Below are 25,821 nucleotides of genomic sequence, written 5' to 3' on the forward strand. Positions count from 1 at the left end.
TGGAGAACCTTCCTGACATGCTCAATGTGGGAGCACCAGTCCTTGGAAAACACAAGTATGTCATCAAGGTACACTACAAGAAATACCCCCAGGTAATCTCTAAAAATCTCATTTATGAAATTCTGGAAGACCGCGGGAGCATTACACAACCCAAAGGGCATGATGAGGTATTCGAAATGACCTTCGGGCGTGTTAAACGCAGTCTTCCACTCATCCCCCTCTTTGATGCGGATAAGGTTATATGCCCCCCGTAGATCAAACTTAGAGAACCATTGGGCCCCCTGAACCTGATTAAAGAGATCAGGAATCGGTTGGACTTCGATGCGTGCATATAATAAATGGGCTGAGATGGAGAAGCTGTGGATCGCTCCCACCCACCCGAATTCGCTGTTGTGGTCTGGGACTGTGGATGCTTGACCAAAACCCCTACTAGGTCCCATGTTGTTCACTAAGAACATATGGAAGCTAGCTAAAGCCCTATATCCCTTGTCCTCTCCCAAATCACCAATGACCTCTTTCTTATTTAACCCGGCCCTACCCGACGGACTCACTGCGAGGATGACTAAGCCATGGTCACGAGCTGGACTGTTTTATTTTGCGGACATCATGGACCTATGCTCGAGAACGGTTTTACCGTTCTCAACATTGCAGTCTAAGTATAACCTACCACCCAACACATACTTCAGTTATCTACAGATAACCCACTACGCCAATTCTCTTCCTGGGGATAGCAGTTTCTCTAAACCTACACCCTTCGAAATTCTCTGCAAGACTATCACCTCCACTAGTGGTCTAATCTCTGAAATATATAGTATTCTCTCCTCTTCAGGAGGTAATGAGAATCCCAAACATAGACAATGTATCCGTCAGAAGGCCGGGCTGTTCACTCACAGAGGATGTCTAATCTATTGTAACAACCTCAAGGGTGAGAAGTATTCGATCGGGACGTGTTTACTGCTCTGATTCTAATAGAACGTTTATTGTTTGTTGACAAAGTTATAGAAAAACGAGCGTTTGTACATTTACTATCCAAATCTTCATATAAAGCGCTAATCAATATATCACGTTGTAGAAAAGAAGGGATCAATAGGTGGACCGGAGCGGACGCATCTCTGCAGAGCTCCTGACTCCGCCGAGTGCAGACCGGGGATTACGCTCCTCTGACCGCTGACTGCTGCTCTCCGGTAGGAACATCTCTACCCCCGCACGGCCACGCTCAGATTAAGACCTTCCCGGCCTCACTGGGCCGCCGGACATCTTGCGGCCTAGCGACACGAGTGAAGCCGCGGCCTCGATTACTAGAGGCGCGGCGGCCGCGCATCAGAGATCCCCGCCCGGAACACTCACCGGAGCTCCTCTAGGTCTGCCTGTCAGCCCTCCGCCCTTGTCCTGGTGTGGAGGACTTCGAGAAGGCTCCTTTGCCGCCATTGTTTCGGCCGTGTCCCGCCGCTGGACTTGCGGCCTACCGCGGGAGGAGAAGCCGCGGCCTCGATTTGGGCCTCCCCGCTCACGGACGAGTCCTCCCCAGTCCCCAGATAACGGACACCCCACTGGAGGCCTCACAGGGGGAATCCTGAGTACCTGTGGCTGAGCTGACCTGGAGGTGAGAGGGAGAGGGGACCAGAATTAATCACCACCCTTCTGGCCTACTTATACCCTGCACCTGGCTGAGGGGGCCAGCTGCTGTAGCCAGCGTGCCCACACAGATCAGGCCCTTAACTGCCATCCCTGGGCCAGACCGGGAAACACAAGGGGCACCCTACGCATCTGCACCCTGCTCCACCTATATTACACTGGAATATCCCTGCAGCTCACCAGCACATTGCCATCTTGAACCATACTGCTATTGTCACTATACTATTATATGGATGAGCCTGGTTCTAATTTCTGAGGAAGCCCTCTTGCCCACAGATTTGCACCTCTTGAGTGGGGGACAAACCACCGTATCTATGTTGCATTAACTTGTCCACTCTTCTCGGATCGGCATCCAAAAAGCTTTACCATCAGCAATGAAACCTCCATAACCTTACACATGGTCTAACTACCTGATTCTACTTACCCGCAGACCTAGCTGCTTGTATGATGGTCAAGATTGGGCAACAAAAAGCAAGAGACGCTAATGTACAGTCTAAAGCAACCAGTCTGGATAACTTCGTTAAAAAGCCTCAACCCTCAAACGCCAGAGATCACCTCTCCATTACCGCTGGACACGAGAAAGACATGTCTGTTAAGGCCCAGGCTGCACCCGTAGCAGATGCTGACAGTGACATGGATGATACCGCACTTACCAGGGACTTGCCCGTCTCCAGATCTTTTATTAGCAGGGTTCTGAACAAGGCACTAGAACCGGTCGTCAAAGAGCTAGGTGACATCAAACAAGAAGTCCGCCAGATTGGCAACAGAGTTGAGCAACTGGAGTCTACACAAGCCCACTTAATCCACCACGCAGAAGCTTCCACGTCCTCTTCTACCGCCTGTCAGACCCACCTGAACTCGGTCATGGACTGGCTGGAAGACCAAGACAACAGAGGGCGCCGTAATAACTTGCGCTTGAAGGGCATATCTGAATCAATTCCGGACGAATCCTTGTATACCTCGATCAAACAAATTTTCGTTAAAATACTTGGCGACAACTACCGGGATGAAATCAACATGGAAAGGGTTCACAGAGCTCTACGAGCCAGACCTAAGCCCCAAGAGCCTCCACGTGACGTTATTTGCTGCCTTTTTAGCTCAAAAGTCCGAGATGACATCTTGAAGCATTCGAGACTTTGTGATTCCCTCTTGTGGGAGGGTTCGAGGGTCTCCGTCTACCAAGATCTGTCAAGAACCACGTTATCCAAACGTCAAATTCTGAAACCCTTCACGGAGTTCCTCCGACGCAACAACATCGCATACAGATGGCTTTTCCCCTTCGGCATCTCCTTCATGATTGAAGGTAAAAGATTCATGGTTCGTAAGCATGTGGACCTGGAGGTCGCACTGGTGGCCCTGAAAATTCCTGACCTGGAGGTTCCGGACTGGGCGGTGGTTCAGAACCTGTCCGACCTGCCGCCGTTGCCCCCTCACACGCCCTGGGAAACTGCCAACCCACGCAAGATGAACAGGAATCGCAAAAGGTCTGGGAAGCCGGCGCCTGAAAGAGTCTCCATGGACACTACTTGAAAGATCTGGGAAATCTGCGCCTGACAGAGTCTCCATGGACACTACTTGAACCCCTTGATTTCCGGGAGCACCAGCGGCTCCATGTATCCTTTTTCATATTAAGGCTCTTGTTTCCTTGTATACGCAGTTACGCACCGTCACTTTTTTTTTTTTTTTTTTGTAACCTCGTTATATGCATTCTGCGGGTTCACGCCCTCTCCAGAGTGATTTATAATGTTAGACCATTACATACTTAGCTTTAATGTTATTCTGAATGTTATCATTGCATAGCACTATCCCAAACCTACTATTTTGGTTTGCCGATCTGAAATGTACTGTTATTATGGTACATACTTTGCCTAACTTCAGGCTTTTGTTTTGTTTTGTTATATCATTTTGTTTTGTGATACCAGTTTTAACCCTGTATCTCCCAATTTTCGAGATGTTTTTTGTGCCCGCTGAGATACTGAAACTTCCATATAAGAATGTGATGCCTCTATTTGCTGTCCTCCAACTGTCTATTTCTCACCGCTATGTCACTTGGCCACCTGGTGGCGCTCTCCCTCTGCCTCCACCACTTATGCTTATCTATGACTAGTTCAGATATTTGTGTAACCTCCCTCAACACCAAAGGCCTGAATGACCCCAGGAAAAGGAGTCAAATTTTAGCGCTCCTGAAAAAGGAGAGGGCTGACGTCATTCTTCTACAGGAAACCCACTTTAAACCCCAAAAGCTACTCACTCTCTCACACTACCACTACACAACATGGTTCCATAGCACTCACCCTTCCTCCTCCTCCAAAGGGGTTAGTATAGCTTTTAAGAAGAATGTACCCTACATCCACTCAGTGTCTAAATCTGACCCAGAAGGTAGATTCCTTTTCATTAAGGGAACTCTTGCTGGCTCGCCCATCTCCTTTGCTAATTTATATGCTCCTAATCAGGGACAGACCCAATGGTTAATTAAAACATTAAAGTTATTTAAAGAATTTGCAGAGGGACTTATGGTGGTGGGGGGAGATTTTAATGTTTCACTAGATCCCCTGCTAGATACGTCCTCTGCCAGGCCACCCATTGCGCATTCTTCCCTCAAAAGAATTAGAAGCTGCCTCCAGCACCTGAACCTGATAGATGTCTGGCGACTACATTTCCCTACTACTAAAGATTACTCCTTTTATTCCCATACCCATGGGTCCCACCATAGGATCGATTATCTCTTTATCTCTAGTAGACATCTACCTATGGCGACTGCCCCTCGCATAGGCTCGATAACCCTATCTGACCACGCCCCCATCTCCCTTAACCTCAACATGGAGAACCTGCCCCCCAGGGCGTGGACTTGGTCCTTGAATGAAACCCTTTTGGATGATCCCCGCAATGTAACCTCCCTGTCTACCCATCTTGTCGACTTCTTTCAGAGAAACGAAACTCCTGACATCTTAACGCCAATTGTGTTGGAAACGCACAAAGCCTTCATCAGAGGGGAGCTCATTGCCCTTGGTGCTTATTTAAAAAAACAAAGAGAGAAGGAGCTCGACTCCATACTCTCGCAGATTTCTGCTCTTGAGAGAGTGGGTAAACGCTCACAAGCGCTTGAGATACAGGGGAATTTGAGTGACTTACGGAAGAAGTTGAAGGATTTACTTAATATTAAGTCAGCAAAATTTATCAACGTAGCTCTTTCAAATTTTATGCGCACGGGGATAGAGGCTCCAAAGTCATGACCAAACTTCTTAAAAAACATACGGAACAGTCCTTTATCAAAAAGATCAAGACCTCCTCTGGTTCTCTATCTTCTGATACTGGAGATATAACAAGGGAGTTCTTGCAATACTATACATCCTTATACAACTTGCCCGAACCGTCGGACTCGCACACTCTCACTGAACAATTTCTCCAGCATATAAATCTCCCCTCCCTCATGGACGTAGATAGAGACGCTCTCACTCAGCCCTTTACATTAGACGAACTGTCCAAAGTTCTTTCATCCATACCCAATGGTAAAAGTCCTGGACCTGATGGCTTCCCCATTAGCTACTATAAAAAGTTTAAACAGGTATTGTTACCCAAATTCCTTAATGTATGCAATAGCCTTTTGGAGGGCTCTACTCTACCGACACAGGCTTTGGAAGCACACATTACCCTGATACATAAAGAGGGTAAGGATAGTGCAGAATGTGGAAGCTATCGACCCATCTCCCTCCTTAACACGGATCTCAAATGGTGGGCAAAACTTCTGGCCAACAGACTCAATCCTCTCCTCTCCCGCTTAATCAACCCCGAACAAGTGGGGTTTGTGCCCGAGAGAGAAGGCAAGCATAACACCACCAGACTTCTTAACATAATTCATCATGCTACACAGAAGGGGATCCCTTTAGTCTTACTAGGGACCGATGCCGAGAAGGCTTTTGATAGGGTCAGGTGGTCCTTCATGCTTGCCACTCTACATAAATTTGGTTTTCCTGACAAGTTTATATGGGCAGTTTTCTCTCTATACACTACGCCCAAGGCTAACTTACGCTTGAATGGCACAATTTCACCCTCCTTTAGCATAAATAACGGAACAAGGCAGGGCTGCCCCCTTTCCCCAGCCTTATTCATCCTCACCTTAGAAACACTCATTCAGAAACTCATACAGACTACTGATATCTCAGGCATACAACTGGGGAACCACATCCACAAGACAGCTGCTTTTGCAGATGACCTCCTGCTGCTGGTCACTAACCCTAAGCAAGCATTCCCCTTAATACTGCAAGCCTTTAACTCCTTCGGTTATGTGTCAAACTTCAAAATTAATTACTCCAAGTCAGAAGTCCTTAATGTTTCAGCGCCACTGGCGGATATATGCGACGTACAACAGCTAGCCCCGTTACAATGGCCGCAACATAGCATCAAATATCTGAGCGTTAAGCTTACTAAAAAATCCTCCCAACTCTATGCCGCAAATTTCGTCCCCTTGCTAAACAAGATTAAAACCCAGTTACATTCCCTGCGGATCCCCTTCCTATCCTGGGTGGGCAGGAAAAACTACCTGAAGACTTACATTCTTCCCCAAATCCTATACGTGCTTCAAGCCATGCCCATTCACCTACCTAATACTTTCTTTAACTCCATCAAGTCTCTATTCTCCAAATTTCTCTGGAACTCTAAAAAGCCACGACTAGCACATAGACACCTGATTCTCAAACCCAGCTCCGGGGGTATGGGCCTTCCGGACATTCTCACCTATAAAGCCGTACACCTGGGTAGGTGGGTTTCCTTGAACAGGACCAGAGACATGTCTCCAGCCCTAGCTGCGGAAAGAGCTCTTCTTTCTCCAGGTCTACAAGCTCGACTATGGTGCCCTTTTTTTAAAACGGGACTTACAAACTCCATAAGCCCCACAATTAAAGGCACCGTTTTAGTATCTCAGAAATTTTTCTGCGACTGCACTCCGATGAAAAAAACACTACCGCTTACACCGCTCCACCTACTCCCGATACTCACTAATTGCAAAGCTGTCCCTGATACCTTCTGGTCCTCTTTAAAATACAATACTGTAGTCGATATTTTTGGAGAGGGGCAAGTCCCCACCTTACAATCCCTTTTGCCTGCAGATACACACCCACCCATCCCCTTCTTACACTCCTTAGGATTCAAAGAAACAAGCAGCCTCTTCCTGAAGATGTTTCCGGATATCTCAGAACCCTCCTGGTTGGAGACATATTTGCTGCTACCTGCTCTTCCTAAGGGCCTAGTCTCTAAAATATACTCTGGCTTGGTTTTAGATGGCTCTCCTGCCAAACCCAGTTTTCTTCTGGCCTGGGAGAAGGAACTGGAAGTTATCTTCAGCAGGGAAGATACGTCTTTTATTCTAAAGCACGTATTTGGCTTCTCTAGATGCGTTAAAATTCAGGAGAACTCCTTTAAAACCACAACCAGGTGGTACAGAACTCCAGATTTTTTGTACAAAATCAATCTGATTCCAACCAACCAGTGTTGGAGGTGCAATGTGGGCGTGGGTAGCATATCGCATATCTGGTGGGACTGCCCCTCGATCAAGCCCCTTTGGGATAAGGTGTCTGACACAATCCAGAAAGTTACGAAACAAGCGCTCCCCCTCGGGGCTCCTCTAGTTCTCCTATGGGCTCCATCTCAAAACTTCCGCCCGAAGCGTAATGATCTGATAACTCAAATGATTACAGTGGCTAAACTACTGATTCCACTCCACTGGAAATCGTCCGCACCCCCGACTTTCCGTGAGTGGTTAGATAAGATGGACTCTATTGGCAGGATGGAGGAGCTCTTGAGCTCGGAACTCAGAAAGCATGAAGACTATCTGAAGGTGTGGTCTCCGTGGCTGACTTTTCGGGCCTCTCATCCCCTCCCAAACTGAGCTTCCCCTTGCCCCTTAGGATCTATGGGGGGTGGCTAGTGTAGTTCCTCTTAGGATTGTACAGACCTCCTCCACATGGGGAGACTGTAACAATACCCCTTCCCTCTCAAACCTTGCAAGACATTGGTTTTCTCTCTCTATATCTCTATCGTATCTCATTTTTTCTCACGTTCTGACATGGGTACCCAGTTTATTGTTACTAACGTTTCTACTTTATTGTTTATTCTGATTCTGCATGATCATTATTGAACAGAACTTCGGCCTGCGTGCCGTGAGATTTATCTGCGGTTTCCCGTGATCTATGTGCGGATGCTTTTCTTTTCTGCTGTTTATCTTGTTGTATATTTTCAATAAAACAAAGATTTGATAAAAAAAAAGAATCCCAAACATAGCTATATGATTAAATGGGAGACCTATATGGACAGGGAGATCCCCCTGTCGCTGTGGCAAATCATATGGTCGCAAGCTGCAAAGTCCTCTCTTTGTACTGCCTACAGGGAGAACCAATATAAAATTCTGATGTATTGGTACCATACCCCGGACTTTCTCCATCGCATATATCCTCTCGTTTCGGATAGATGTTGGAGATGCTGCAGCGATAGGGGGACGCTTCCTCATATCTTTTGGGACTGCCGATTGATCCGCCCCTTCTGGAGGGAGGTTGCGGGATTACTCCATACACTGTTAGGGGTCTATGTCCCCTTGTCAGCGCTAACTTTTCTTCTTAATGTACCGCCGAAAGGCCTCCGAAAAGTATCCTCTAGACTACTACTACTACATGTGCTTACTGCCGCTAAGTGTCTCATAGCGGCTCAATGGAAGAGAACTAGTCCCTCTACAATGACAGACCTGTACTCTAGAATAAGAGAGGTTAGAAGAATGGAATCTTTGACAGCTTCCTTGAACAATAACCTAGTACGCTTCCATGATGTCTGGTCACCATGGGATGTATTTGATTCATCTAGACCACCCTGGGCCACATATTACTAGTTCTAACCTCTTACTGATGTACTCAGATCAAGCCAGGATATCTCTTTGCTTTCTTCCCTCCCCCTTCTATTGTCTTGTCGTATATGTTGTATATGTTTGCTGTTTTTCTTTTTATTTCTTTCCTTTTATTACTTCTCTGAAAGCAGAGTCTAACTAAGCAATAGAGAAATATGGGATCCATATATTACAAAATTACATGTTCTTAGTTGGGAATTTTTTTGTAACATGACTGATTTTTCCTATGATGCCCATTGTAGAATGTATGATATTTTTGGTATTCACCATGTTATACCTTCATACCACCCCTGTTACAGCTTATACTCTGTACTGTATTGATACCGTGTATGTTTTGTTCTTTCTGAAAAATAAAAAAATATATAATTCAAGAAAAAAAAAAAGAGATCAGGAATCAAAGGAAGGGGATACTGGTTCCTTACAGTGACCTTATTCAAGTTAAGGTAGTCAATGTATGGCCTAAGACCACCATCCTTCTTCCTTACGAAGAAGAAGCCAGCATCTACCGGAGAAGTAGAGGGGCGAATGTAACCCTTGGCCAGGCATTCCTGGATATACTCTCTCATGGCTTCACGTTCTCGACAAGAGAGATTAAATATCCTACCCTTAGGGAGCTTAGCTCCTGGTACCAAATCGATAGCGCAATCGTATCCTCTATGAGGAGGTAACACTTCGGAGGCCTCCTTAGAGAAAACATCAGCGAAGTCCTGAACAAACTCAGGTAGCGTGTTCACCTCCTCAGGGGGAGAAATAGAATTAACAGAAAAACATGACGTCAAGCATTCATTACCACATTTGGTAAGATCCCCAGTATTCCAGTCAAACGTAGGATTATGCAACTGCAACCAGGGAAGGCCTAAAACCAAATCGGACGATAATCCCTGCATCAACAGTACAGAGCACTGCTCCAAATGCATGGAGCCAACAAGGAGTTCAAAAACAGGGGTATGCTGTGTAAAATAACCATTAGCAAGAGGAGTGGAGTCGATACCCACTACCGGGACAGGTTTAGGCAAATCAATCATAGTTACATAGTTACATAGTTAGTATGGCTGAAAAAAGACACATGTCCATCAAGTTCAACCAAGGGACGGGAAAAGGGAAGGAAAAATTTCTACACATAGGAGCTAATATTTTTTTGTTCTAGGAAATTATCTAACCCTTTTTTAAAGCCATCTACTGTCCCTGCTGTGACCAGCTCCTATGGTAGGCTATTCCATAGATTCACAGTTCTCACGGTAAAGAAGGCTTGTCGCCTCTGCAGCTTGAACCTTTTTTTCTCCAGACGGAGGGAGTGCCCCCTTGTTTTTTGAGGGGGTTTTACAAGGAACAGGATTTCACCATATTTTTTGTATGTGCCATTAATATATTTATATAAGTTAATCATGTCCCCCCTTAGTCGTCTTTTTTCAAGGCTAAATAGGTTTAATTCTTTCAATCTTTCCTCATAACTTAAATTCTCCATGCCCCTAATTAGCTTTGTTGCTCATCTTTGTATTTTTTCCAACTCCAGGGCATCCTTTCTATGAACTGGAGCCCAGAACTGAACTGCATATTCTAGATGAGGCCTCACTAATGCTTTGTAAAGTGGCAATATTACATCCCTGTCCCGTGAGTCCATGCCTCTTTTAATACACAACAATATCCTGCTGGCCTTTGAAGCAGCTGATTGACACTGCATGCTGTTATTGAGTTTATGATTTACAAGTACACCCAGATCCTTCTCAACAAGTGAATCCGCCAGTGTAGCTCCCCCTAGGACATATGATGCATGCAGGTTGTTGGTACCCAGATGCATAACTTTACATTTATCTACATTAAACTTCATCTGCCAAGTGGACGCCCAAACACTTAGTTTGTTTAAATCCGCTTGCAATTCACGAACATCTTCCATAGACTGAACTATAATACATAGCTTGGTGTCATCTGCAAAAATAGAAATCGTGCTATTAATCCCATCTTCTATATCATTAATAAATAAGTTGAATAATAGGGGTCCCAGCACTGAACCCTGAAGTACACCACTTATTACCGGGGACCATTCAGAGTAGGAATCATTGACCACAACTCTCTGGATACGGTCCTTGAGCCAATTCTCAATCCAATTACAAACTATATTTTCTAAACCTGTAGTCCTTAATTTACCCATTAGGCGTCTATGGGGGACAGTGTCAAATGCCTTTGCAAAGTCCAAAAACACTAAATCCACAGCGGCCCCTCTGTCTAGACTTCTGCTCACCTCTTCATAAAAACAGATCAGGTTAGTTTGACAACTTCTGTCCTTAGTAAAACCGTGCTGGCTGTCACTTATAATGCTATTTATTGTCACATAATCCTGTATATAGTCCCTCAATAGCCCCTCAAACATTTTCCCCACGATGGATGTTAAGCTTACTGGTCTATAATTACCCGGGGAAGACCTAGAGCCCTTTTTGAAAATAGGCACCACATTTGCGCTGCGCCAGTCCCTTGGCACTATACCAGTCACTAGAGATTCTCTGAATATTATGAAAAGGGGGACAGAAATAACTGAACTAAGCTCTTTAAGAATTCTAGGGTGTAGCCCATCTGGTCACGGGGCCTTGTGCACATTTATTTTATTTAATTTAGCTTGGTATATCTACATTCATCCATTTCAGTATATCAACTGATATATTAACAGCACTGGCACCGGCTACATCAGCTGCTCTTTCTTCTGTTGTATATACAGAGCTAAAGAACCCATTTAGTAACTCTGCCTTCTCTTGATCCCCTGTGATCAACTCCCCATTACCACTATCTAGGGGTCCTACATGTTCAGACCTTGGCTTTTTAGCATTTATATACTTGAAGAATTTTTTGGGATTTGTTTTACTATCCTTGGCCACCTGCCTTTCATTTTGTATTTTTAATCAAAGGCATAGCTAGAGACATAGCAAATTCCACAGACATGATATTAGCAGACGACCCTGAATCCACGAAGGCACTGCCAGTAGCAGACCTACCACCAAAAGAGACCTGAAAGGGAAGCAAGATTTTATTACGTTTCATATTTACGGGAAATACCTGTGCGCCCAAGTGACCTCCCCGATGATCACTTAGGCGCGGAAGTTTTCCGGCTGCTTATTCTTACGCCTAGGACAGGTGTTCGCTTGATGCTTGTCATCCCCACAATAGAAGCAGAGACCATTCTTCCTGCGGAACTCTCTACGTTGTCAGGGGGACACGGAGGCCCCGAGTTGCATAGGTACCTCCGAGTCTTCCGTGGAAGAACGAAGCAACGGAACCTCGGGAGGCATCATGGGGGAGTCAGAGGAGAAAACACATAAACGTTCACGGTGTCGTTCCCTGAGACGTCGGTCAAGTCGTACCGCTAAAGCCATAACCTGGTCTAGGGAGTCAGAAGAGGGATAGCTAACTAGCAGGTCTTTCAGGGCGTTCGACAGACCCAACCTAAACTGGCACCTTAAGGCAGGGTCATTCCACCGAGAAGCTACGCACCACTTCCTAAAGTCAGAGCAATACTCCTCAACAGGTCTCTTACCCTGACGTAAGGTCACCAGCTGACTCTTGGCAAAGGCAGTCCTGTCAGTCTCGTCATAAATGAGTCCGAGAGCAGAAAAGAAAAGATCAACGGAGGAAAGTTCAGGTGCGTCAGGAGCCAAGGAGAAGGCCCATTCTTGGGGCCCTTCCTGGAACCGGGACATAATTATACCCACCCGCTGGCTCTCAGAACCTGAGGAGTGGGGCTTTAAACGATAATAGAGCCTACAACTCTCCCGAAAGGAGAGAAAAGTCTTCCGGTCCCCTGAGAACCGGTAAGGCAACTTGAGGTGGGGTTCAAGAGGTGAGGTGAGGGGCACTACCATGGTAGCATCAGGCTGGTTGACCCTCTGAGCCCGGGCCTGGACCTGTAGGGAGAGACCCTGCATTTGCTGAACCAGGGCCTCAAGGGGGTCCATAGTGGTGTGAGGGACCAAGGTAGAGTAGGTATATGGACTTGTGATTATGTAATGACAGGGATAGGGAAACAGACGTGAGCCCTAATCTACCCGCCACTCAGTCCCTGCCTACTTGCAACGACCCGCCCTAGGTGACGGGGTACAACTGGGCGACGGTCCCTACACTCAGTAAGTGCACGACAGACAACCAGACAAGGAAACACAGAACAAAGGGAAACGGGGCAGTTGCCCACGGCAACACCGTGAGCAACAACAGTAGTAAACGAGCTGAGTCAAACCAGGAGAGTACGAGGTGCCAAACGCAGAGCATGAGAGTAGTGAACAAGCCGAGTCAAACCAGGAGTGTACGAGGTACCAAACGCAGAGCAGAAGAGTAGTCGGTAAGCCAGGGTCAATACGAAGCAGGGACAAGTAGTTCAAGAATCTGCAGCAGGGCCAGGAAACCAACAGAGAAGAATCACAAGCAAGGAGGAACAGGAAAGGCAGGTATAAATAGACAGAGGGCGGGAGCTAGCTCCGTCTGGCCAGGCTGTGATAGGCTCTCCCACTCCTAATCCTGCCATCCTGAGTGGTGGAAGATGGAGTCAGTCTCACAGACATAGAAGCAGGTGCAGACTGATTACCTATGGGCGTGGATACAGAAGCTGTGCCTGGCAGATCCTTAACACCACCTTTGTATATAGTCTCACATAGCTGCCCCTGTATATAGTGTCCCACATATAGCCCACCCCTGGAGACAGTGCCCTACATATAGCCACCCTGTAGCTAGTGCCCCACAGGTAACCCACCCCTGTATATAATGTCCCACATTTAGCCCACCCCTATAGATAGTGCCTTAAAAAATAGCTCCCCTATAGATAGTGCTCTACATATAGCCCACCCCTGTATAGCGTCTCACATATAGCTCCCCCTATATAGCATCTCACATATAGCTCCCCCTGTATATAGTGCCGCACATATAGATCCCCCTGTATATAGTGGCCCACATCCCCACATATTTACCCCCCTGTATATAGTGGCCCACATATAGACCACCCATGTATATAGTGGCCCAAATATAGACCCCCTGCATATAGTGGCCCACATCCCCACATATAGACCCCCCTGTATATAGTGGCCCACATCCCCACATATAGACCCCCTGCATATAGTGGCCCACATCCCCACATATAGACCCCCCTGTATATAGTGGCCCACATCCCCACATATAGAACCCCTGTATATAGTGGCCCACATCCCCACATATAGACCCCCCCTGTAGATTGTGCCCCACATCCCCACCTACAGACCACCCCTGTAGCTAGTGCCCTACATCCCCACATATAGACGACCCCCCCTGTAGATAGAGCCCCCACTATAGATAAGGAGGGGAAAAAAACAAAAACTATACATACTCAAATGATCCCATTCCCCCGCAGTCCGCTGACAATGCAGACCTGCTCTCTTCAGAATAACTTGCCCCGTCAATCAGCTCCTTTCAAGCACAGAAGCGGCGCGATGACGTAATCGTGCCGCTAGCCAATAAGCGTCATTGTAAGGCGCTAAATGGCCGGCTATTCAGCGCTAATGCATGTATTTGGCTGTTTCTAGCACCGGGGCCCCCTCCGGTGCTAGCGACGCCTACGGGCATGAGAGGGCCTGTGTCGCCTTTCCCATACTTGTTGGAGGCTCGGCGGCACTGGCCCCATAGTAGCGGCGCTACCACTGTAGCAGCCTTAACGGCTGCTAGCAGCACCACCGGGAATATGGTGGCGTGTCGGCTGGCAGCACGGGTCCCCTCAAGCCGCGGGCCCCGTAGCAGCCGCTACGGCTGCTACAAAGGTAGTTACGCCACTGTCCGCAATTAATATACAAATTAGGCATGAATGAGTCTAAAGCAGTGGCGTATCAATAGGGGTCACAACTGGGACCGGACCCCTAAGCCTGGGGGAGCCACACTGCGCTGACCGCACTGGTCCCGTTTTCGACTGAATCTGCATCCGCAGGACGCACATTCAGTTGATTTGAATGCATTTTCTAAGCCACGAACGGCAGGCAGGCGTTATTTAATTATGTCAACGCGCCTGTCTACGCCGAGTCACTCACTGCACAGTGCAGAGGAGGTAAAGGTTCTCCTTCACCCATCATGAGAACGGGATAGGTAAGTAATTATCTTATTATTTTTCTATTAGGTAACTATAGATGGGGAACTATACTGGGTATTCGAGGGGGATCATATGGTAGATTCTGAGGAGGCATTATAGTGTATGGGACAGCTATGAGGGGCATTATACTGTATGGGGCAGCTATGGGGCATTAAACTGTATGGGGCAGCTATGGGGGCATTATACTGTATGTGACAGCTAAGGGGGGCATTATACTGTATGGGACAGCTAAGCGGGGCATTATACTGTATGGGGGCATTATACTGTATGGGACAACTAAGGGGGGCATTATACTGTATGGGGGATTATACTGTATAGGGCAGTTATGGGAGCATTACATTGTATGAGGGGCATTATACTGTATGGGGCAGCTATGGGGGCACTATACTGTATGGGGGCATTATACTGTATGGGGCAGCTATAGGTCGCATAATACTGTGTGGGGCAGCTATGGGGGCATTATAATGTATGTGGCAGCTATGGAGGGCATTATACTGTATGGGGGGCATTGTACTGTATGGGGGCATTATACTGTATGGGGCAGCTATGGGGCATTATGCTATATGGGGGCATTATACTGTATGTGGCAGCTATAGAAGGCATTATACTGTATGGGGGGCATTATACTGTATGGCAGCATTATATTGTGTGGGGCAGCTATGGGGGGGCATTATATTGTATGGGGCAGCTATGTGGGGCATTATACTGTATGTGGCAGCTATGCAGGCATTATACTGCGTGGGGCATTATATTGTATGGGGCAGCTATGGGGTGTATCATACTGTATGGGGCAGCTATGGAGGGCAATATACTGTATGGATGGCATTATACTGTATGGGGGGCATTATATTGTATGGGGCAGCTATCTGGGCGTTATACTGTATGTGGCAGCTACGTAGGACATTATACTGTATGGGGCATTATATTGTATGGGGCAGCTATGGGGTGTATCATACTGTATGGGGCAGCTATGGGGGCATTTTACTGTATGTGGCAGCTATGAGTGGCAATATACTGTGGGGGCAGCTATAGGGGCATTATACTCTGGGGGGCAGCTATGGGGGGCATTATACAGTGTGAGGGCAGCAGTAGGGGCATTATACTGTGTGGTGGAATTATACTGTGGGGGCATTCATGGGGTCTGTCGGGCAAAGCAGCTGGGTATAGGCGTGCACAGGGGTCTGGAGGTGTAGGGAAGGTGTAGGTGGGCGCAAGCTGAATTCTTGCACCAGGGCTCATGAGCCTTTAGCTATGCCCCTGGTCTAAAGAAAACCCTTCAACAGGTAATGTCTATCGGATTTCCAATTATTTACCAATGATTCCAGCCAATCATGTTTATGATTTCATCATCTCCACCTGATGCCTGCGTGTGCACATACTACCGGAACCCTGATGCTGTGCACATTTCCTTTACAATACATTGATATGTGGTTGTTTAGTGAAGGGATACTTAATGCATTTTCAAGGGGCGCCCTGAGCTCAAACAAGATGGCGATGCCAAGGAGAAGAAGAGAAAATAAAGTCTAAAAGTAGTGATATTATGTAATACCAGTACAGCGGGTTAGGGAGCCTCTCTAGATGCTTTACTGGCATTGAATCTGCACAAAGGGTTTTATAAAAGTATGTGGTCTTCTCTAACTAGAAAATCCTGTTTTATGCAAATCATGTTTATCTTGTTTCCAATGGGTAGGGCGCATTCTTGAACATAAAGCTAGAACCAGGAATGAATAGAGATCGCAGTTCTTATGATGACACTCTGTATGATGCTTTGGAGAAATATAATTTTTATTTCAACCAAGTTTATGATGTTGAAATCATTATGATCTCTACCTTACAAGGCAAGCTTCAGGAATACGGTTTTGCAAGACACATGTGCTTCTTTCATGGTCCTATTATTATGAAACTGTATCTATATGCTGTGAATCTCCATGATGGTGGTATTTACTCTCCATTCAAGTTTGTAATCCGATAACAACATATCTTATATCTAGTACATTGGGTCAGACTGGCACTTTAAAGTACCAGGGGATCCTCTGATGGGGCCAGGCTTTGACACAATAATGGGCCCTGAAAGTATAGCAGAAGGCAACCCTATTTGGAGCAGACTTTGAAGATCGCTTATGACTTTGTTCATAAATAACCTATTAGACCTTGTAACGTCCGTGGTCGCTGACCACGGACTGCTCCCATCCTGCCGATGCCTTTCTCTCCAGAGATGCCAGAACATGCGGCCCTCCTGTTCCGCAGTGACCACTAATGTGCGCTCATGAGCTCAGTCCAGCCTTAAAGAGCCAGAGCGCACACATGTGTGAGATTGAGCTGATTGCTCCCAGAGCACCATGGAATATAAGAAGGGCCCTGCCTTTTCCTTCATTGCCTGAGCGTTGTTTGTACTTACCTGTGTATGTCTTTGCAAATGGTCGATTGAGTGTTTTCCAGTTCCAGTGTTCCCGTTCCTGCTATCTGTATCCCGTGCTACCGTGTTCCTGTGCTGTACAGTGTTGAAGTCATGATGTGTCGCCCACTACACCTGCTGTGTTTCACCGCACCTGTTGTCTGCCTGCTGCCAGAGTTCCATCCGAGCGTAAACAATCGCTACTGTCTGAATTGCCACAGATACCTTATCCGAACTATAGACATTGACTTTGTACCCTGTTTGGCCAGGTGCTTTACCGCTACAGTGGTACGGCCCATTGGGTCCACACCCCCGTCGTGACAGACCTAATTGATGATATGTCCTACATATGCAATGATAGCAGCAAAGTTTAATGCAATTAAAAGAGCATAGATGGATGAGGAGCACAAGAAACAGAACAGCATACATACCGTACTGCGCAAAAGTTTTAGGCAGTTGTGGAAAAATGCTGTAAAGTAAGAATGCTTCCAAAAGTAGAAGTGTTAATAGTTTGTTTTTTTTATCCATTAACACAATACAAAGTGAATGAACAGAAGATAAATCTGATTCATATCGATATTTGGTGTGAGCACCCTTTGCCTTCAACACAGCATAAATTCTTCTAGCTACACATGTACGAAGTCATGGATTTTGTAGGATTATAGTCAGGTGAATGGTTAACCAATTATGCCAAACCGGTGATAATGATCATCATTTTAATATGTAAGTTGAAACACAGTCATTAACTGTAACAGAAACGGCTGTGTAGGGGGCATAAAACTGGGTAAGGAACAGCCAAACTCTGCTACCAAGGTGAGGTTTTGGAAGAAAGTTTCATGTCAAAAGGTCCAACATGGCAAGACTGAGCACAGCAAAAAGACACAAAGTAGTTATACTGCATCAGCAAGGTCTCTCCCAGGCAAAGATTTTAAAGCAGAGTGTGTTTTCAAGGTTTTTTGAAGCAAAAAGAAACGGGTAATGTTGAGGACCATAGAGGCAGGGGTCAGCTAAAGAAACAGTGCAGCAGATCAAAGACACATCATGTTTACTTCCCTTCGAAATTGTAAGATATCCAACAGTGCCATCAGCTTAGAACTGAAAGAAATCAGTGGGACCCAGGTACACCCATCTACTGTTCGGAGAAGTCTGGCCAGAAGGTGGACTTCATGGAAGAATTGCGGCCAAAAAGCCATACCTTCCATGAGGAAACAATGCCAAGCGATTCAACTATGCTTGAAAACAACAACTAGGGTGCTAAAAAATGGCAGCAGGTGCTCCGGACCAATGTTCCCTCTAAGTCTTGGCAGCTCCTGAGCAGGGCAGTTAGGGAGCAGGGCAAGTCTCCATCAATGGTGGGCGATCTGATGACTAAACGTAATACCCCCCCCCCCCCCCCCAGTAAACGCTAATATAGCAACTAAATAAGAGAATAAGAAAACTTATTTTAAATTAGTTTTAACCCCTTAATGACTGCCGATTAGCCTTTTCACAGCGGTCATTAATGGGCTTTATTCTACACCGCCGCTATTCCACGGCGCTGCATTAGAATAAAGTAAACAAAGCAGGGAGCCGTGATATCTCCCTGCTCTCAGCTGCCGGAGGCAGCTGAGGGCTGGGGGCGTCCCTGCTCTGCCGGGTGAGATCGATATTCGTATCGATCTTACCCGTTTAACCCCTCAGATGCGGTGCACAATAGCGAGCACCGCATCTGAGTGGTTTTGGAGAGAGGGAGGGAGCTCCCTCTCATCCCACCGACACCCGGCGATAAGATCGCCGAGTGTCTGTGTCTGCGATGGCAGCCGGGGGCCTAATAAAGGCCCCCGGGGTCTGCCTGTAATGAATGCCTGCTAGGTCATGCCGAGGCATGACCTAGCAGATGCCTGTCCGTTTTAATAAAAAAAAAAGTGAAAAAAACAAAACGAAAAACCCACTTTTTCCCCTTACAAACTGCTTTATTATTAAAAAAACACAATAAAGCAAAAAGGTTACGCATATTTGGTATCGCCGCGTCCGTAACGACCCTGACTATAAAGCTGTTACATTATTTAACCCGCACGGTGAAGGCTGTAAAAAATAAAATAAAAAAACAATGGAAAAATTGCTGTTTTCTGTTAATCCTGACATTAAAAAAATTTGATAAAAAGTGATCAAAAAGTCGCATCTACTCTCAAATGGTACCAATAAAAACTACAAGTCATCCCGCAAAAAACAAGCCCTCATACAACTACATCGGCGGAACAATAAAATAGTTATAGCTCTTCGAATGTGACGATGGAAAAACTTAAAAAATGGCTTGGTCATTAGGGCCAAGAATGCAAGCAGGGGGAAGAGGTTAAATTACTTTTTTTAAATACTATAATATTACAAGTACAGCAGTTAAATAGACAACAATTATAAACACCAATTATAGGCATCAATGAAAGAATCCCTCATTACACCACTTTCCCTGTAGATAGCGTCACACAGACCGCCTGTAGATAGCAACGCATACACACACCCTGTAGATAGTGCCACAGACCCCCTGTAGATAGCGCCGCACATGCACCCTGTAGACTCAGAGCCCATGTAGATAGTGCCACACAGCCCCTGTAGATAGCGCCACACACATCTACCTGTAGACAGCTTCACCCCCCCTGTAGTTAGAGACAGACACAGCCACACTGTAGATAGCGTCACACACATCCCCCTGTAGATAGTGTCAACCCCTGTAGATAGCGTCACACGCAGACCCCCCTGTTGATACTGCCACACAGACCCCCCTGTAGATAGTGCCACACAGATCCCCTGTAGTGACACACATACCCCCCTGTAGATAGTGCCACACAGACCCCCCTGTAGATAGTGCCACACAGACCCCTGTAGATAGTGGCACAGAGCCCCCTGTAAATACTGCCACACAGCCCCCTTGTATATAGAGCTACACAGCCCCCCTCTCCCCTTGTATATAGCGCTACACAGCCCCGCCTCTTCCCCTTGTGTATATAGTGCTACACAGCCCCCCTCCCCCCTTGTATATAGCGCTACACAGCCCCGCCTCTTCCGCTTGTGTATATAGTGCTACACAGCCCCCCTCCCCTTGCATATAGTGCTACACAGCTCCCCCCTTCCCCTTGTGTATATAGTGCTACACAGCCCCCCTCCCTTGTATATAGTGCTACACAGCAATTCCTCCTGTATATAGTGCTACACAGCCCCCCTCCTCCCCTTGTATATAGCGTTGCACAGCAATTCCCCCCTGTATATAGCGCTACACAGCCCCCTCTCCCCTTGTATATAGCGCTACACAGCCCCCTCCTCCCCTTGTATATAGCGCAACACAGCATCCCTCTCCCCTGTATATAGTGCTACACAGCCTCCCTTCCTCCCCTTTTATATAGCGCTACACAGCCCCCTCCTCCCCTTGTATATAGCGCCACACAGCCCCCTCCTTCCCTTGTATATAGCACTACACAGCCCCCCTCTCCCCTTGTATATAGCGCTACACAGCCCCCCTCTTCCCCTTGTATATAGCGCTACACAGCCCCCTCTCCCCTTGTATATAGCGCTACACAGCCCCCCTCTCCCCTTTTATATAGCACTGCACAGCCCCCTCCTTCCCTTGTATATAGTGCTACACAGCCCCCCTCCCCCTGTATATAGCGCTACACAGCCCTCCTCCTCCCCTTTAATATAGCGCTATACATCCCCCCCTCTTTATATACTGCCACACAGTTCCTTAAAAAAAACAATAAGATGGTACTTACCTTGCCCAATTTCAGCGACAGACAGCAACACTGCCTCTCCGGCAGCACTGATGCGCAGACCAGTGTGATGATGTGACGTCATCACCCCGGCCTGCGTGATCTGCAGCCTATAGTACTCCTGAGGACGCACATACAAGTGAATGTGGCTGTCGCTAGCACCAGAGCCCCCTCCGGTGCTAGCGACACCACTGCATCCACATGCCGTCCGTGACAGTGCGCTGGCTTTAAAGTTTAGTGAGCGGGCGGATCGTGGAAGGTGCGTGGCCGCGCAGCCACGCACCTTATAGGGAACACTGCTCTGAACTAATGAGTCAAAATTTTAAATATTTGGCTGTAACTTGAAGGCAGTTTGTTCACCAAAGGGCTGGAGAGCGGTTGTCACAGTCCTGGGGTATGTGGACCCACTAGGCCGCTCTGCCATAGCGGAGTGGCAGCTGGCCAAACAACAGTCTATGCAAAAATCTTTAGCACAAGAGTACCTGTAAGAGTCCAAACAGACAGAAGATGTAGCAGATGCTTTGGCACAGATGTTAATGGCACAGATGATGCTTGACGTGACAGATGATACCAGATGTGGCAGATTACACCAGACGTGGCAGATGATACCAGATGTGGCAGATGAGGCACACATGACTCCAACAATAGGCTTAGGCTCAGGAACAAACACAGCAACAGGATACAGGATACGGGAAGCAAGATACAGGAACACTGGAAGCAGGATACAAATAAGGGACCATTTGCAATACAAACATGGGTAGACAACAACAATGCTCAGGCAAGGAAGAAGAGGGCAGAGTCCTGTTTATACAGCAGGGAGAGTAGGGATTGCATATGGAGCTTTTTGTAGGTGCACTCTAGTAGCATTAGAGGGCAGTACAGTGTGCCGGAATCTCAGAGGAAGGAGACGTCAGCATGAGCTCGTGGGTCTGCGGTCGCAGCCGTTGGCGGGTGAGTAATGCCAGCGGTACGCGACCGTGGCCATAACAGCGGTACAATAATGAGTGTCTGCAGGCATCAGTGAAGCATGGTGAAGGCTCCTTGCAAGTATGGGGCTGCATTTCAGCAAATGCAGTTGGGGATTTGGTCAGCATTAATGGTGACTTTGTTGTATTTTTCCACATAGACATATCATGCTTACTTCCCTTCGTAATCGGAAGATTTCCAGCAGCGCCATCAGCTCAAAACTGGAAGAAACCAGTGGGACCCAGGTACACCCATCTACTATTCGGAGAAGAATTGCGGCCAAAAAGCCATACCTTCTACATGGAAACAAGGCCAAGTGACTCAACTATGCACAAAAACATAGGAACTGGGGTGCAGAAAAATGTCAGCAGGTGCTCTGTACTGATGAGTCAAAATTTGAAATATTTGGCTATAACTGAAGGCAGTTTCTTCGCCGAAGGGCTGGAGAGCGGTGCAATAATGTGTCTGCAGGCAACAGTGAAGCATGATGAAGGCTCCTTGCAAGTTTGGGGCTGCATTTCAGCAAATGGATTTGGGGATTTGGTCAGAATTAATGGTGTCCTCAATGCTGAGAAATATAGGCAGATACTTATCAATCATGCAATACCATCAGGGAGGTGTCTGATTGGCTTCAATTTTATTCTGCAGCAGGACAACGACTCCGAACATACAGCCAATTTCATTAAGAAATATTAAATCAACGTAAAGAAGAACAAGGAGTCCTGAAAGTCATGATATGTCCCCAACAGAGCCCTGCTCTCAACATCATCAAGTCTGTTTGGGATTACAAGAAAAGACAGAAGGATTTGAGGAATCCACAATAGATCTCTGGTTAGTTCTCCAAGATGTTTGGAACAACCTGCCTGCCGAGTTCCTTCAAAAACTGTGTGCAAGTGTACCTAAAAAAATTGATGCTGTTTTGAAGGCAAAGTGTGGTCACACCAAATATTGGTTTGATTTAGATTTTTCTTCTGTTCATTCACTTTGTATTTTGCTAATTGATAAAGAAAATACTATTAACGCTTATATTTTTTTAAAGAATTCTTACTTTGCTGCATTTTTCCACAACTGCCTAAAACTTTTGCATAGTACTGTAAATACTTATAACCACTGGTTAAAATAACAGAAAAACCTCACATAACAATGGTATATCTGAGCACATGTATGATAGAAATCCTCAGAGCAGTGCTTTATCACATATTATGTGATATACCTTTAGGGTAGGGGTAGGCAACAATTTTGTATAGCGTGTAAATAAAAAAAGACAAAATAAAAATCGATGATCAAGTGTGCCAGTGTGCCATGCAAACATGAAAGTTATATAAGACAAACCATTACCACGTATGTGACAAACCAATTAATCAGGTAATTAAACTTCCATTTCAGTGTAACCGTTGTTCCTGACTTTATTGCAAAGATTATTCATCTGTGATGCATTCAGTGGCGTAACTACCGAGGTAACAGCCGTATGGGGCCCGGGGCTGCCGACACTCCCCCCCCATATGCCCGGTGGCGCCGCTAGCAGCCTTTATGGCTGCTACAGCAGTAGCGCCGCTACTATGGGGCCCGCGCCGCCGAGACTCCAACAAGTATGGGACGGGCGACACAGGCCCTCTCATGCCTGTAGGCGTCGCTAGCACCGGAGGGGCCCCGGAGCTAGCGACAGCCAAATACGTGCACTAGCGCTGAATGGCCGGGCATGTTCTGTGCCTGACCTTCCAGCGCCTTATAAAGACGCTGATTGGCTAGCGGCGCGATGACGTCATCACGCCGCTTCCACGCTTGAAAGGTGCTGATTGACGGGGCAAGTCATTCTGCCCCGCCAATCAGCGTCATTGGACCACGCTCGTTCAGCTCCAGCAGACCTGCTCTGAAGAGAGCAGATCTGCATCGCCTGCGAACAGCGTGGGAACGGAAATCATGTGAGTATGTCAAGTTTTTTTCGTTTTTTTTCCTCATAAAACTGTTAATGGCATTATTTATAGTGGGGGCTCTATTTACAGGGGGGTCGTCTATATGTGGGCCACTTTATACAGGGGGAGTCTATATGTGGGGATGTGGGGCACTAGCTAGAGGGGTGGTCTGTATGTGGGGATATGGGGCACAATCTACAGGGGAGTCTATATGTGGGGATGTGGGCCACTATAAACAGGGTGCTCTATATGTGGGCCACTATCTACAGGGGGAGTCTATATGTGGGGATGTGGGGCACTAGCTACAGGGGTGGTCTGTATGTGGGGATATGGGGCACAATCTACAGGGGGGTCTATATGTTGGGATGTGGGCCACTATAAACAGGGTGCTCTATATGTGGGCCACTATATACAGGGGGGGTCTAGATGTGGGCCACTATCTACAGGGGGGTCTATATGTGGGGCACTATCTACAGTGTGGGCTATATGTAGGGCACTGTCTACAGAGGTGGGCTATACATGGAGCACTACCTATAGGGGAAGCTATATGTAGGGCAGCACGGTGGCTATGGGGGCACTATCTACAGGGGGCTTGGTGTGTGTGTGTGTGTGTGTGTGTGACAGTGTATGGTACTTTTATATTCAGGGACACAGTGTATGGCGCTATTATAGTTAGAGGTGCAAGAAGTGTTGAGAATTTTAACTTTGTTTATAGGTGCAGAAATGTTTTAAAAGTGAGAAGCTGAAGACATCTGAGCAGAAAACTGCAGAAATGGGTCATGGCCGGTAGAAATCCATCATAGATGTCTGGACCGGAGGGAGAATAAAAGAACTAGAATCTGAGACGTCACCGGTGAGTCACTTAATGTAAATGTTTATTCTGCCTCTAATCAGTACTGTAGTCACTGCATGATCTGCATCGAGGTGATTATGATCGGATTTATTTTTTGTGAAACAGCATCTCCCAGCATATCCTCAACATTGTTCGGGCCATGCTGGGAGCTGTAGTTTTACGCTGTACAAACCTATACGGCAGGGGTTGCACTAAATTGAGCTGTATTTGTCCTGGTGTTGTATATATGACTTGATCTTGGTTCTGATGCTGTATGCAAGTACTGAGCTTGGTTCTGGTGCTGTATATATGTATGAGATTGGTTTTGGTTCTGTGTATATATGTACGGAGCTTGGTTCTGAGGATGTATTTATGTACTGAGGTTGGTTTTGGTACTGTATTTATGTACTGAGGTTGGTTCTATAGCGGGGCTATATAGCACTATCTACAGGGGGGCTGTATGGCACATTCTACAGGGGGCACTATTTATAAGGGGGGCTGCTTGTGGCACCCGGGGGGCCCCGGTCAAGAGTTTGCTATGGGGCCCAGTGTTTCCTAGTTACACCCCTGAAAGCATTTAAGGCTACTGAACACAAGGTGTGAAGGGGGTGAACATAGGAGGGACTGCAGCTACTGAACACCAACTAGGGGGAACTGCAAACAGGACAGACCGCAGCTACTGAATATCAGCTTGGGGGCGCTGCACACAGGGGAGAGCGACAACTAAACAGCAGCTTGGGGGGGTGCACAAAAGAGAGACCACAGCTACTAAACAGCAAATTTGGGGGGGGGGGGGATTTCACGTAGGGGAGATCACAGCTCCTGAACAGCAGCTTTGGGGCACTGCACACAGGAGACACAGGAGAGAGAGCGACCACTGAACACCAGATTTGGGGGGGGTGCACATAGGATAGATAACGGCTACTAAACACCTGCTTGGGGGGAAGTTGTTAACTTTTGCTAACTTTTTCTTATACAAAACAGTTACTGTATGTCCTTGTGGCACTTAAGAGGGAAGGTGGGGGGGGGCGCCAGGGCCACATCATCCATGGCGGTGGCCTGCTGCTTCTCTGAGGGGGTGGCGGCGCCACTGAAACCAGCCACCGCCACCCCCTCCTGCACTTTAATTGTACCTGCGTCTTTCAACAATGCAAGCAGCGCGATTATGTCTTTGCGCTGCTTGCGTAGTTGAAAGGCGCTGATTGACAGGACAAGTCGTTCAGCCCTGTCAATCAGCGCTTTTCAACGATGCAAGCGGCGCGATTACATCATCGCTCGGCTTGCATCGTTCAACTCCAGCAGACCTGCTCAGAAGAGAGCAGGTCTGCATTGCCACCGGACGGCGCGTGAATGGGATTAAGGTATG

The sequence above is a fragment of the Rhinoderma darwinii genome, chromosome 7 (assembly GCF_050947455.1).
Source record: "Rhinoderma darwinii isolate aRhiDar2 chromosome 7, aRhiDar2.hap1, whole genome shotgun sequence".
NCBI classification, from domain to species: Eukaryota; Metazoa; Chordata; class Amphibia; order Anura; family Rhinodermatidae; genus Rhinoderma; species Rhinoderma darwinii.